Consider the following 10,946-nt stretch of genomic DNA (forward strand, 5'->3'; position numbering starts at 1 on the left):
TCTATCTATCTATCTACCTATCTATTATCTATCTATCTGTGATCACATTATCTAAATACTTATTTGCCAAAAATAAACAAAAATGTATGATAAGAAAGCATTCTTCTAAAGTCTCTCCCTCTCATTTTGTTATTTGAATTTAAACATAGGATGTCTACAAATATCACAATTGTTTTTTACAGGTGACAAGATGTCTTTTTTGAACTTTTCTGTTTAGCTTGAGTTATTTTTAAGGAGTATAGCTTATGCTACTGCATTCTAATTAATAAGATGTTAAAGACGTAAGTGAAAAAATAAATATTTCATAACCCTCCTCCTTCCACTAAAATAATAAAAAAGGTACAAACTTACTTTTCTATTACTGAGTATTTTCATTTGTCAAAGACACAGAAGTATGCAAACAACTTAATATACCTCACGTTCTTTTCACAAGATAATTGATTTTTTTTATCTAAGCTTAGACCAAATATGTATTAATTCTCCAAATGACAATGTGAATTTGTTTTCATTAGGGAAAGTTACATGGAGAATACTAAACAAACTATTCTGGCACTTCACTAGAAATGTTCAAAGGAAGTAATGCAGTGCAGTTTATAAATGACAAGCTTTTTGGCTAAGATGTGATAAGTTATGCATTTATATAACCTCATAGAAAGCCTTATAAAAATTGCAAATTTATATATTTGAAATCTCGGGATTGCATAGCCATGATATTGCTTTTAAAAAAAACCACTGAAGCATCAAAGATGAAACGACTCTGTATTTCTGTTTGTTATACAAATCACGTCAGTATTGTGTGTGTATTTTTTTTCTGAATTTGTGTAGGTTTATACATGTGTGAAGAGGGGTAGGGCATGGGAGAGTGTGCTTAAATATCTTTTTATCTTATAAAACACAATGCACATAAATTGATGAAACCTTTAACAACAATAAAAATAAACCCACCAGATAAATGAAGATTGTTCAAAACTAGAAATTCAATATTCAACATGCGGCTCTTTCTCTTACAAAAATTTTTTAAAAACATTGCCACTGTAGATAAGATTATGAATACCTCATTTTCCAAATTTATTCTGTGTAATTCTACTGTTCTCCCTATTTTCTCTCATAACGTCTGTTTAGTCATTCTGTGAATATTTCTCAGAGGACATAGTCAGGATGCTGATTATTTAAACATAAGTAGTTTTCAATTGGAGAAGCAAGAACTATGAATTCCAATTTCTCCCCAAACCCCCAAAGTTGACAGTATTCCATTAACATAATGGGTTATATGTGGCTAATCTCAGAGCTCTTAAAAGTTTTGTTCCCAAGTCATCAACTTCTGAAACTTTTCACAAAGTATTACAGGCACCTTAATACTGACAAGCTTAACTATTGTAAATGGGAACTCCAGAAGCTATCATCTGGAAGCTGGGTGAGAAGCAAAATGCCAGACAAAATTAGGTGGGGTCATGTGACCTCCAGTCTTGCACTGCTCCCCTCACCAAATCCCTCCCCCAGGAAACTTTTTATAACCATTCCTTTAAATCATCTGTCGGAAACTGCAAACCCCACCCCTCTACCCTTTGATGAAAAAAAATTAGCAATAACATTTTCCCATTTGCCGTCACAGAAAGGGTGTGAAAGCCATCTGAAAGTACCAGAATTAGCACTGTCATCCCGTCTTGCCCATTAGTTTTACTGCAGCAAAAGACTAGTGAAACACTGAAAAATGTACCTGTAGTCTCTCTTTCTCTGGTTTGATCCTAAGCTCCCCAGAATACATATTCAATACATTTTCTCTCACAAGGAATAAATGCATTTTAAGCATCAACATCATAAAAACATAGCATAAATAAAGCAGTGACTTCTCCCCCAACCCCAGCTTTTACCTGTTATGCTAATACAAAGACATTGAAAGGAAGAAAAGCTGCAGCTTGCCCAGCAAAATTCTCATTGCAGCAGACAGCACAATTTTGTACTTACAGATCTTACCAGGGAAATGTCTCGGGATCTTTACAATTTTTCTGCAGAACTCTGTTTCAAGCTCTCAGCCAGGCATGCTGTGCATCCAGGCAGAACCAAGCCGTATGGAATGTCTATGCAGCTGGGAGATAATGGGACTCTTTTTCCCAGCTGGGACTGCAAGCCTTTTATCCACTGAGTATTGCGTGGCTCTTCTCTGGTCTTAAGCATGAAATACGCTCCTCTCCTGCTGCATTCCTGACGGAACCTAGACAATTAGTTCTTGAGGCACATGTGCAAATCTCCCGTTTGGAATATTCAAAAGGAAAATTCTCCCTATATTGAAAAAACAGCTCTATCTTCACCATCCTTCACAGAATCAGAGAGAGCTGAGAGCAGCTGCCATTCCAGTGGCATGAAAGATTAAATTCACCCTCCCCTTTCTTTGACTAGAGATAGTCACTCCTGTTGGGTCATCAGAAAACCTCTCTTATTGAAAACTGGGTCAGGCTAACTACTTATTAGGTTTCCAATAGGAAAGGAAGTCATTTTTTTCTTCCTCTGGTTTCACTGCATTGTCATTTGCAAGCGAAGATTAAGTCAGTCAAGGGTCTGCACTGATTTAGACTGTATTCAAACGTAAGTAAGCTTTCTGAAGCATGCCAGTAACTCCCGCTACTAGATAGGATGAAGAGAAAAGGGAAATAAAATCAAAAGATCTTATGCACTGTCACTAAATCCTTTCTAAATCATATTTTTAAAATATATGCATGAGGATTCTAAAAGACGGAAAGTGTGTAAAGAAAGTGGAGTCAAGTCCAAAAGAGTATTGCTGCTCTCCTAGGTAACATATGTATAATCTCCAGAGGCCAAGAACAAGTGTGCATGTGTTTGCAAAACAACTCTGTAAAGGAACGAATGCTGTTTGTGCTTCACATTCTTCCCTCCAACTAAACTTTTTAATATGTTTGGGTCTTGTGATTGGTTTGGAAAGGACTAACTTCTCACTGGAAAAAAAAGCTAACAACAATAAAAAAAAGTTAACAATAGGAAAAATAGCTGCATACACACAGAGACACCAACACATACAAACATGGCTATAACATGAGAGCAGAATAATTGCTTAGACTTATTTTCGTGTTGTAATGAAAAGAAATTACACTCTTGGCATCTTAAAGTGAATGAATACTGGGAAAATAAATCCACAAATAAAATGTGAATAAACCAAAAGATATCTTTCAGACTCAGTTTGCTTTTACCTGATGAGCCAGAAGGTTTCTATGGCTACATTTTACGACTATATCCTACGGATTTCCATGCTTACATTCTTCTGTAAATATATCAGTCACATACCTCATTTCTACACAGGATCTAACCACCATCATAAGAGGCTTGAGAGAGGAATTACTGTTTCTTAACATTAGGGAACTCAAAATTAGGTCCAGTTCATGAGAAGGCAAACTGGGTGAATTATTTTATAGTTATGATATTTGTCCTAATTGAATGTCTAATTTTTTAAGTTTAAAGTATTTCTGCCTCTTCCAAAATAAAATTATTATTTACTTATAAAAGTGCCAAAATGCTGATTTTTTCCACTGAGATATGAGAAAAATAGTCACCATGTAGTGTTTTTTTTACCTTGAAGAGGAATTCACTCAATTTAAAGGACACTCCTTTAGTTAAATCTCCAAAACTTCTACCCCATATTCCAAGACAGCTGATGATTTTGCTACCCATTTCACTGATAAGAAAATAAGAATCAAAAGCGACCTTCAGTAGCTCCTACCACTGCAGCTAGTCCTACGGGTGCACCTGTACCCACAAACTATGACTTCACTCTTTCTGCTCTGGGTAAACCACACTCCTTACTCAGGCCAAGCTCTCTACTGTGGTCCAGTTACTATGCTCGCTAACATACTCAAGAGACTGTTCCAGGTATGTATCCTTCCCTCTTCAGAATCAATAGTTCTCCCTTCTCTTCGTATCATTACAGCATAGAGATTTGCTGCCATTTTGCCCATCTTAAAAAGCAACAATCTTTTTGACTTCACATCTTCCTCTAGCTACCATTTCATTTCCCTGCTTCTTTTTACATTAAAACATCTTAGGGGAGCCTGGGTGGCTCAGTCAGTTAAGCATCTGCTTTCAGCTCAGGTCATGATCCCAGGGTCCTGGGATGAAGCCCCATGTCTGGCTCCCTGCTCAGCAGGGGGGTCTGCTTCTCCCTCTTCCCCTGCTTATGTACTCTCTCTTTTGCTCACTCAAATAAATAAATAAAATCTTAAAAAAAATCTTAAAAGAATTGGCTATACTCGTTGTCTCCAAATAATCCTTTCTCATTCTATCTCAAATGCAGTTTGATTGGGTCTTTTGTCTCCCTTACATCACTAGCAGCTCCTTCTCAGAAATTTCTGCTGATATCTTCTCATTCTCTTAATCTTTGACCACTGTAGGGCAATGGGATGTGTGTCAGCCTTCTACATCACTAGCAGCTCCTTCTCAGAAACTTCTGCTGATATCTTCTCATTCTCTTAATCTTTGATCACTGTAGGGCAATGGGATGTGTGTCAGTCTTCTAAATTAAGATCTATACACTAAAAACTACAAAGAATTCCTGAGATAAATAAAATAAAACCTATATAAATGAAGAAATATACCATGTTCATGGACGAGAAAACTCAGTATTTTTAAGAGGTCAGTTACCTCCAAATAGGTCTTTAGATTTGAAATGATTCCAAAGTCCTAGCAGGTTTTTCTGGTTCAATTATCAAGTGATGCTAAAATTTATATGGAAATGAAACCAAGAAAGTAAAAATATAGATGGAAATGAAGAAAAGTAAAATTAAAATGATAACAAAGTTGAAAAAGTTATACTTTGATTTTACCATTCACTACTTCTCTAAAGTGATCAAGTTAGTATGGTGTTGGCAATATAGATCAATAGAATATAATACCATGTCTAAAGATAGAATTGCACTTATAGGGTCAATTGATTTTAGACAATAGTGTCAAGATATTTCAATGATAAAAGCATCATGATGCCTAAACAAATGGATGTTTATTTAGAATAAATTAACTTTGAACTTTACCTCACACAAAAAATAGCTTGAAATAGATCACAAACCTAAAGGTAAAACTTAAAAACTCCTAGAAGAAAATATACAAGATCTTGGAATAGGCAAAAATTTGTTAAGACACATACTCACACATACACATCACATACGAACACACAAAACCTAAGAGAAAAAAGATAGAAATACTGGGCTTTCCCAAAATGAAAAATGGCTGATCTTTGAAATACAGCATTAAGGTATTTTTACAGCTCAATAACAAAACAAATAACCAATTAAAATAATTTTTAAAATATACGAACAGACATTTCACCAAAGATACATGTATGACATTTAAACACATAAAAATGGGTGTTCAACACCATTATTCATCAAGGAAACATAAATTAAAACCACAGTGAAATACCACTGCACACCCACTAGAAAGGCCAAAATTAAGAACACTGAAAATTCCCAGGGTTTTTGAGGGTGTGAAGCAACTAGAACTCTTACACCAGGCTGGTAGAAGTATAAAGTGTTAAAACTGCCTTTAAAAACAATTTGACAGTTCTTAAACTATGAAGCTCCACTCTTAAATATTTCTCCTAAGGAACTGAAAGCATATGTCCATATAAAGATCTGTAATAAAAATTCATGACAATGTTTTTTATAATGGCAAATATTGGAAACAGCACAAATACCCATCTGTAGGATAAATTAAAAATTGTGATGTATTCAGAAATGTAAAACTAGTCAGCACTAAAAAGACAAAAATTACTAATATTCACTATTTGAATTAATCTCTTTTTCTCAAGATTTTACTTATTTATTTGATAGAGAGAGAGGGAATGAACGGTGGGGAGGGTCAGAGGGATAGGGAGAAGTAAACTCCCTGCTGAGCAGGAAACCTGATGCAGGGCTTGATCCTAGAACAAGGATATCATGATCTGAGCTAAAGGCAGATGCTTAACTGACTGAGCCACCCAGATGCCTTACTATTTTAATTAATCTTAAAAAAATGCCAAAAAAATATATTAGAAAAAAGTTAAAGCAATTCTATACTGATCAGAAAACAAGAGAATGGTTGCTTAAGGCTGAAGTGGGTGAAGATTAAGTGCAAATAGGCATAAGGGAATATTTTTAAGTGACAAAAATATCCTGTTTCTGATTGTGACAGCGGTTACATGGGTATATGCATCTGACAAATCTTATCAAACTGAGTATATTTTATTTCATGTAAAGTATATCGTATAAAGTTGAGTTTTAATAAATGATGATGATGATAGTAGATCTCTTAAAGACTTTGGAAAAATAAGAAAAATTGACAAGCCTTTCATTCTAACCAAAAATTATTATTTTGTTATTATGTTGTTGCTGGCATTGTCGTTAATGATTTTAGTAGACAATGAAAACCACCTCTCCAATCTCTTCTGATTGTTGGTCATTTGAAAATTTTTAGATCTATCTGGGTCAATTTGAATCACTTATATTTTTCTAGGGGATGATGATAATGATGATGATGATGATATTGAGAGGTAACTTCTACAGCTCAGAATATGTGCTAGGAAATGTTTTAAGTACTTAAATTGGTAATCTATTTAATCTATTTAATCATCACAACAACCTGATTAGCATTATATTATTCTTTTCTACATCTAACAAACAAGGAAACTGAAGCACACAGAAGTTAACTAAATTGTCCAAAAGCATCCAAACAGGAGACTGAGGAGGGATCAATCCCAGGCAGCCTGGATGAAGAATCTATAAAAACATTGATTTTATTATTCAAATCTTAATAGTCTTTATATTTTGTCTGCTTGACATGTCAAATTCTGTGAGAGGCATGGTAAATATTTCTTACAAAGATTTTCAAAATCAAGTAATCTTAATTTTAGAGAAGCTTTAGCACTATATATTTTGCTACTACATTGCTTAATGGATTAAGGGTGTGTGTGTGTATATGTGTGTGCGTATATACATACATCTCACTATATATGAAAATATATAGTGAATTAAATACATGTAAATATATAGTGAATTATATATATGTATATATATATATAACTATACACATGATTGCATCTTTATGATTTTATAAAATCTTTAGGAATTTGTAAAAATGTGTTTATATCTCTTAGAATTTTATTTGGCATCCCTGCTTTCTCTCTGGTTTGCATTTCCTTATATACTTGTACGTGAACAAAACTTTTTTTCTACCACTTTGTTTTAGGTATCTTTCTTATAATTGTTATACAGCTGGTTTTTTTAAATCCAATATGACTGTATATATATATATTTAAAGATTTTATTTATTTATTTGACAGAGAGAGGGAGCCAGTGAGAGAGGGAACACAAGCAGGGGGAGTGGGAGAGGAAGAAGCAGGCTCCCAGCGGAGCCGGGAGCCCGATGTGGGGCTCGATCCCAGGACTCTGGGACCATGCCCCGAGCCGAAGGCAGATTCTTAATGACTGAGCCACCCAGGCGCCCCATGACTTTATATTTTTGGTAGGTTACCTTAGTGCACTTGCATTGATTATGGCAGCTGACATTTATATTAAAATGTATTGATTTCCTCTCAGTTTTCCAGAGGTATGGAATCAGGAGTCTCTCTAGGTGCAAGGACTCCTCACGTGTCCACATGGTCTGGGAGACACTGAAACCAACAGCTCAGTTTGCACACAGTGCAGTGAGACAGAATCATTCAGCAGGACCCCCAACATCAGGCACAGGCTGACAAGTGTAGAGCCGCTCAAGGGATTCTGTCACAGAATTCCTTCAGCAGTAAGACCAACTTAGGGAACTATGAAGAACTGTTCTTTTTTACCCCTGCAGGCCTCCAGGATAATCTGCCTTCATGGCTGCTATTTCTTCTGCTTTCCTGATATCAGGAAATTCTGCTTCTATCTTCTTCCTGATACTTCCCCGTAAAATACTTAGGCTCCCCTCACCTGCCAATTCTTGAAGTGGGCCCCCTGAGTTTTTATAAGCTTCAAACTTCACTAAATCTTGATCTACTTCTGCCTCTTGCAGGAAAAGAATATGACTAATAACTATTACTTGCATATAATTGCCTTATTGTGAAGACACCTCTAATAACATTTTTTTCTGAAGGAATTAAAAGAAAGATTAACACATAATGCTTTATTGAACTTATACAATCATTTTAAAATTATGATATACCAACACAGGCAGTATTTTGTTGTTGGTGTTACTGTTTTTGATTGGTTGGTTTATTTTTCATTCAGATATACAACTGTTCAGAATAACTCATGTTTAAAGCATATATTTTATGAGATATTTTCCCCTGCCCACCATAGGTGATTCTTCTAATATTACTAAATTATAAATAATTTTATATAATTTCTTGAGTGCTTCCTGGGGGCTAGACACTAACTCTGAAATCTCATTTGATCCTTATAAAAACCTTATGAGGTAGGTACTATCCCCTTTGCTTTACAGGGATCTGAAGTTTGGAAAGATTAAATAGTATGTCGAGATCACACAAACAGTAAAAGGCCAAACAGAGATTTCAATGCAGGTCCATTTACTTCCCAAATCTGTCTTTTAAACCCCTCTGCCAGGAGCTCACTGCCATATCCATTGGTATATCAAATGGAAGGCAAAAAATAACCGCTCTAACTTTTATGGTTGTTTCCCCTCCTAAAGACATAATTAAAGGTTTCTCTTGAATACAGTGTTTTTTAAGCCATAACTACACAGACTTTGACAATTAACTAGATAGTTAAGCTTTGAAAAAGACAGATTAAATAATCCCAAGAAATCTAAATTATTTTTTTTCCCTTCCCTTTTCCTTTTTGGTAAGGGAGAGGTAGGGATTAGTGTCAGGAAGGGAAATCTGCGATACATATTTACTCTTACTCAGAAAAAAAACACATTGAAAGATGTGTGATAACAAATTTTATAGTCTTTTGGCCCAACAAAAAAATTTTCTTTTCATTTGAGACCACATATGTATCATTCCACAGATATTCAAAAATTCACTTCTCTCTAGAAAATAATATAACATTTTGCCATGAAATGTATTACTTTTCAAAGTGATAATAGTGAAATGCATGTATTCTCCTTCTACCACACGATAAGCAAATGTATATTTTGGAAAGCTATTGAAATAATCCAGCTTGAGTTCCTTGATTATATTCATAAAAAAAAAAAAACACACAAGACTTGTTACACAATGATAACTTAAAACAGTGAGTAAGACCTGGCATCTTTTGACATGAATTGTTTTGCTTCAACCACAGAAGGACACTGCAAAGTTGTTTCATGGAACTGCCTGCCACCTGCTGCTTTCAATACTGAATTTTAATGAGCACCAATTGCTTTGCAAGACTCTCATTTTAGGAGTATTATTTACTGTGAGAACCATTGTGATCTTTCTAAATTATAAGGTAAATTGTTTGGGCCCCAGTGAAAATAAATGTATTTCATTAATGTGGTTCCTCTTCTACTCATATCTTTTTAACTCTAAATATTGAAAAATTTTTCTATGTGTAATAATTATTGTATCCTATTTCCTAGACACAGTAAAGACATCATACAACGTAAGTTCTAAAATCTGGGTTTTCATCAAGAGTTTAGTGGCTTTAACAAATTTCTGCCTTTCCTATTCTTGTCCTTCATTTCTAAAATATGCAAGTATTGCGTTAAGTTTTAATGGTGATTAGACATAGAATGTGAGTTTCATGAGATTTTTTTCCCATTAAAGAGAATTTACCTGTTGGCTCACTGGCATTATTACCAGAGATAGAGTACAGGTTCTTTTCTTTCACAGACAATATACTGGTATTTCTTTCAAAATCACACAGTAGATCGATATCACCTTCAATCCTTTATCCTTCCATGTATATATACTTTTGCCATTGCTTTATTGTAGATGGAGTATACTTTCCTGCCCTTTGATTTTGAACTTGACACATGAATTACTTGGACCAACAGCATGTGAATTGAAGTCAGTGTCCCGGCTGGCTATAGGCCTCGCTTTTAAGTGCCCTTATGTGTTTCTGCTTACTTTCTTGTTCTTTTGGTATTGCCATAGAAAAACATGTTTTGGCTACTTGCAGTCGAAGGAAGATGAAGAATACTTGGAGCAGAGCCACTTTAGCTATCCATGCTAGTCAACAAAGGCTGGATTCTGCTTAGAGCAGAGTCTGAGACAAGGATTTTCTGTCTTTTGTCATGTATGAGTTATTTATTTGAAAACGTGATCTATGAGTAAGGGACAGGGAGAGTTAAAAAGTCTCTTGGGGAGCAGAAAAAGTCAATAAAGGGTGCATTACTGAGTTTTCTAGCATTAAGTATGAATGACTATTCAATACTACGGGGACATCTTAGAATCTACCACATCAAACACCTCTCAGGACCAACCACCCTGACAGAGCATGGGGGGAGCATTTATCTTCTGGCTCTCATATCCAGTGATAAGACAACCAGACACCTGATCATGTAAAATAGGACAACTGTGACAGTGAAAAGAGAAAGTATTAATAGCAATGCTGGTACAACTGATCTATCCTGGGCTAATGAGGATGTATGGCTAACCTACACATTGGTGTAAGGAAGTTCTGAGAGAAATTAACTCTCCTACACATGTATGGTACACACACACGAGTGCCAGCCAAGTTTGTGTGGGGCCTCAATACCATGGAATCAGAGAAACTGCTGAATAGAAATGAGATGAAATAGAGATGAAAGACGGTCAGGTCACAACTGTGTTAGGCTACACGAAACATTGGCTTGGATATTTGGTCAGGCTGAAAAGATTTGAAATTGGGCAGAAAAAGGTATCAAACTTCGTTCTCACTTTGAACCATTCAGATCTATTAAAAACCTTCATTAAGGGGCGCCTGGGTGGCTCAGTCAGTTAAGCATCTGCCTTCAGCCCAGACTCCTGGGGCTTGCTTCTCCCTCTCCTACTCTCCCTGCTTGTGCAT

The 10,946-nt window shown here is 35.4% G+C and overlaps 1 protein-coding gene across 1 annotated transcript in view; it reads right to left on the reverse strand.

The window, feature by feature from the left end:
• Window positions 1-2,417, reverse strand: part of CNTN6 (contactin 6) — a 270,310-nt gene extending 267,893 nt beyond the window's left edge. The window contains 1 exon segment of the mRNA XM_045808106.2: window positions 1,975-2,417. The gene's annotated coding sequence lies outside the window, so the exon portion shown is untranslated.
• Between the last annotated feature and the right edge of the window lie 8,529 nt (window positions 2,418-10,946).

This window comes from Ursus americanus, chromosome 14 (assembly GCF_024610735.1).
Source record: "Ursus americanus isolate L20-20 chromosome 14, mUrsAme1.1.p, whole genome shotgun sequence".
NCBI classification, from domain to species: Eukaryota; Metazoa; Chordata; class Mammalia; order Carnivora; family Ursidae; genus Ursus; species Ursus americanus.